The sequence below is a fragment of the Lolium perenne genome, chromosome 2 (genome assembly GCF_019359855.2).
Source record: "Lolium perenne isolate Kyuss_39 chromosome 2, Kyuss_2.0, whole genome shotgun sequence".
Taxonomy (NCBI): Eukaryota; Viridiplantae; Streptophyta; class Magnoliopsida; order Poales; family Poaceae; genus Lolium; species Lolium perenne.
Window position 1 is genome coordinate 102,072,089 of NC_067245.2, and position 5,233 is coordinate 102,077,321.

The window sequence follows — 5,233 nt, forward strand, 5'->3', positions numbered from 1 at the left end:
ATGTTCGTGCGGACAGTATTTTCATGATGATTTTCAAACCTCTTATCGGATTGATGCGTATAATATACCGTTTGATTCGCACGGAAATTTCGCAACTTTTTCATGTTCATCATTTTCCCAAATTCTATATTGATTAAAACTAATTTGAAATATACAAAACAACGTTTTCGCGGATTTCTCTATTTTTGTACAGTTTTGGGGTTGCAGTTTTCAAACTGTTTATCGGAATGATGCGTATGATATGCCGTTGGAAAGGTGCTGACTAAGCGCACCTTTTTCGTGAAGAACACTTTTCTAAATTCTTTATAGTTTAAGAGCAGATTTGAAAATACGTGATTACGTTTTTTGAACTTCTCGGTTTTTCGAACTGTTTTTGGGGCTTATTTCCGAACCACTTATCGGAATGTTCCAAATGATATTGCGTTGAAAAGATATTGATTAGACGAATATTTTTCATGTTCAATGTTTTTCCAAATTCTAAATGGTTTTAGTTTAATTTCAGAAATACATAAAAGTGAAGATAACGCCGGCACAAGAACATTTCGAAATTGGCTCATCTAGATTGATTAGGTGTGGCATTGCGATATGTTGGAGTATTAGTAGAGTTATATTAGTGCTAATTGTATGTTGAGTTGGTCGATTTGCGCAATCGGTGGTTGTTCGGACGATTTCTATGCGTATGATTTCTGTCCAGAAAAACAGAGTGTATGAGGTGCTCGAATATAGAAGTGAACTTCCTTGTATCTGTTAGTGAACTTCCGATCGCGGTATAAAAGTTTCAGGCATGTATTAAAATTATAGCGAACTTCTGTGGATGTGAACTTCTTCTCCCCTGAATGTGAACTACCCGACGGACTTCAATATTGTACAGGGCATACTTCCGAAACTTTTGGTCTAGTTTGAAGTGAACTTCAGAAAATATAGCGAACTACCGTCACATCTGCAATTCTCTGGATACAGATCTGAACTTCCCGTTATCTGCATCTGAACTTCCAGACGGACCTCAACATTGTAAGGAGTGAACTTCCATTTCATATATGAACTTCTATACGGGGAGTGAAATTTCATACGGAGGTAAGTGAACTTCCTGATGGTGGCAAGTGAACTTCTGAAAATATTTTACGAACTTCCACATGTTCGAATTGAACTTCCGAGTTGTGTTTGTCTTTTGTTCAAAGTGAACTTCCAAAAATAATGTGAACATCTATTGCCGAAGTGAACTTCCGATTTTTCATGTTTAGTTATGCAGCAACATTCTGAACTTCTGAATTCGGCGAAAGTGAACTTCTGAACCCTTTCTGAACTTCCCACACTGCACAAGTGACATTCTCGACGGAACACCAAAATTTCATGTTTTGGCGAACAGTGTTTTGATACAAATTTTTGAACCGCTTATCGGAATGATGCATATGATACAGCGTTGAAAAGATATGGAAATTTCGCATCTTTTTCGTTTCTATTGTTTTTCCAAATTCTGTTCGGTTTAAAATTAATTTCAAATAGAGCAAACTACATTTTCGCGGATTTCTCTATTTTCGTACAGTTTTGTGGGTCTAGATTTCAAACCATTTGTCGGATTGATACAAATGATACGCCGTTGGAAAGCTGTTGACTAGGCGCAACTGTTTCGTATTGAACATTTTTTCAAATTACTTATAGTTTAAGAGCAGATTTGAAAATACTTGATTCTGTTTCCCAAACTTCTTAATATTTGGCACGGTTTTTTTGGGTTTTAGTTTCGAACCGCCTCATGGAATATTGCAAATGATATGTCGTTGGAAAGATATTAATTTGGCGCAACTTTTTCATGATGAATATTTTTCCAAATTTCAAACGGTTTAAGATTAATTTTAGAAATTCGTAAAAGTGGAGAAGACACACACAAAAACATTTGAAATTAACTCGCCTAGATTGATTATATGAGGCATGGCGGCATGTTGGAGTACTAATGGAGGCATATTATTGCCAATTATATGTTGTGGGGGTCGATTGGGGTAACCAAAGCCTGTGAGGATGGTTTCCATATGTAAGTTTTCCGCCTAAAAACAAATAGAGTACCTGAACCACCTCAGATGTGGAAGTGAACTTCCTAACGATTACAAATAAACTTCAGTGTGGAAGTGAATTTTGAGGCGTGAACTTCTGAAGTTCAGTGAGTCAGCTCCTATTTTATGGACAAAGCGAACTCCCATAAATATAAATGTTAACTTCCATCCATGGATCTTTTTTCTTTTTCAGCAATAAGTGGTGTTTGTATTGAAAATCTTGTTGTCCAGGTTAGATCAAGACCAAACAAAAGAAACTAGGCACTCCCTTTTTATAGTGAACTTACTTTTTCTTTTCCCTTAAAAAAAGGTGACCTTCATTCTGTGAGATAGTAAACATTTTCCTGAAACAAGTGTGTCATGCCAAATGGATTTCCTGGCACAAATGATGTAAATTTTCAGCTCAATTAAAGCAAACTTCACAACAATCACAGAGTGAACTCCTACCATAATACATGTCAACTCCTCATATTAGAGTGAATTCGTTACAAAATAGAGTAAACTCTCAGATAGAGAAAAATGAATCTCTAGAGGCATTCATAAGTTATACTTCATGTCACGCTAAGCGAATTTTTGATCAGCCACCTTTTCAAAATAAAATAGAATGAATTTCGGAGCCGTACAACAGGAACTTCAAGCATGTTTGTAGTGAACTCCCTGACAAAAAGAATTGCGACATGTTCAAGGGGAACTTGTAGGATGTTTAGTGAACTCCTGAACGGATTTTCATGGATAAACCTATCAATCTCATCTTTTTCGGGGTGTGGTAGGTTTTGCACATTGTCAAGCATATGGGTAGTTCTCGCCAATCTTCAGAGCAGCAAACTGTCATATATAAAGTAAAACAAACTAAATGTCAGCAATAGTGTATCACTTTTTATCATCACTACGGCTCACAAGTCCAACTGAAGGATAAATAGAAGTTGATTTCTCAACAGATAGTCATAATTATGTAACAATAATAACCAAAACGGCACATTAAATTACCATCCATGGTATCTGAGTTAATCTACAAGTGAACAATTTATTCTGGCTTCATATTTCATGCATATGAGATGACACTACATCAATCAGGTAGTTGATGGACGCATGAAAAGGTGGCTCATCCAGATGTGAGTGATACATATTGCAGAGAGCCAACTCAAATGAAAAAATGTCTATATTCATTGAATCAAGTGTGCAAAATGTGAAGGTATTTTACCATCCCAGAGGAGTAGTCCTTCGACATAGGAGAGGTTTGTTGGCTGGATCAAGGCACCGTTCTCCATCTTGTGGAAGGAGGTGCAAGTGGCCGTGGAACCTTCTCCATCTAGCTTGTCTCCATTAGCCTATGTCCACTTAAATGAACTTCTATGTTTTGTACAGAGAAAAAACATTATAATACCAGCAAACACAAACCAAAGAACTTCAATCAGAATAAGTTTGCTAGGAAGCAAGCATGGATAAAAACATGCTCACGTGGACGGAATAAACATGAAGAATTTTCATGTTTGAACTAGGCGAACATCCCATGGCAGCGCAAAGCACGCATCCAGACATTCGTGATCATGTTTTTGAGGTATAACCTGGAGAAGCGTAGGTGCACAGTGAACTACAGTCTGAACTGCACCGGCTTCTACCCTCGCTCATACCGCATTACTGCGAGACGATGGCAATAGTGCGGGACGAAGTAAACTTCCTGGAAGAAAAGACACTCCTATCATGAGATGAACTGGATTTCGTTTTTTTAAGTTCTGAACTTCTGAAATATCTTTGTCTAACCAAAGAAATGTTTGGTCGAGAACATTAATAACAACTACCAACAAAGCAGCAAATCAATCGGAACAAGAAAATACACAGCAGTAAACTCCACCGATTTTGTTTCATTTAGTAGCCAATTACGTTTTATTGAACTGCAATAGAGTTTGTGTGAAGCAACAATATACTAAGGCCCAAAATAATATGTTTGGCACACAAACACCAACTTAGGGGAGCTCTTTCATGAGTTATAAAAGGAATTTCCCATATGTTCAAAGTGAACTGGCTGCAAATAAGGGCTCTTTCAGCAAGACGAGGTGAACTACTGACTAATTCAAAGTGAACTTTTCGGGGCGCTCAAATTGAACTTTCGGTATTCAAAGCAATGACTAAATTATAAAGGTTAACTTATTTTTTTCCTTGTTCAAATAACTACTATATGCATAACTTAATTAAATCAAAACAAAACCAGAAATATGGAGTTTGTAGCTGCTGCTCGCAATAACCTTAGAAACAAGATCAGATAAACCATGAGTGCACCTTATTGGGATTAGGAAACAAAGCACTTGAACAATATATCAATCCAGTACTAAAAAAATGGTGCTAGATCTGACAACTTAGTATAGGAAACTAAAAAAAATGAATAATTTAGAGGTCGCTTGCCAGATTGTAATCCTATCAGTCCAGGAGCATACCTTAAGTTTATTGTTGAAATCCCCACGGAGTATTACCAAATCATCATTCCACATCTTAGATATAACATAGGAGGCTCGATCAAGTAATGTTCCTTACCTTTACAAAAAAAAACACCATAAGGACACTAGTGGATAGGTAGATGGTCAAGAGCAAAAGAAACACTAGATAATGCTTTTATACAGCAAAAACAAGATTGCTCTTTCAGTAACATGCATTTTGTACAAATGAAATTTATTTTATTGCAGAGTGAACTTCACTTTTACACCAAATGAACTCACTGTGATCATTTAGTTTGTTTTCATAGAAGAATTGCACTGGACGGCCAAGGCATGGCTGTAATCCGGGCGGTAGTGAACCACCGAGGGAGCAGAAGGTGGACTCGCCGGCTGCATGCTTCTGGGCTTGTGTTTTGGAGCAGAAGGTGCAGCTGTTAATTTTTTTCGTGAAATTTTCACTTTTCTGCATATTTACCAGTACCAATGAACTGATGTTATTTTTGGCAAAAGAATATAAACCTAGCTGTAATAAACTGAAACTTTGCTGCAGTTAAAGAAGTGGACGCCTGCCTTAGACGAAGCTAACTGCTCCAACTAATAAAAATGAACTTCACACGCGCTGCCCGAATGTGTTTTTTACCAGCACATGTTTACCAGCAGATGAATTGAAAATAGCAGTAGATGTGAACTTCACGAATTAAGAGAAGTGAGCTTCACAGATTAAAACTGCGAGGAGCAGACCAACCTTGGCATGAAGCC

The 5,233-nt window shown here is 37.2% G+C and overlaps 1 long non-coding RNA gene across 1 annotated transcript; it reads right to left on the minus strand.

Annotated features, from left to right (window-relative positions):
• Positions 1–3,252: 3,252 nt before the first annotated feature.
• LOC127330247 (uncharacterized) lies at positions 3,253–4,931 on the minus strand. Its single transcript, XR_007869208.2, has 3 exons — positions 4,757–4,931; positions 4,478–4,574; positions 3,253–3,723 (listed from the first exon to the last, which is right to left on the minus strand). It is a non-coding gene; the product is annotated as an uncharacterized lncRNA (long non-coding RNA).
• Between the last annotated feature and the right edge of the window lie 302 nt (positions 4,932–5,233).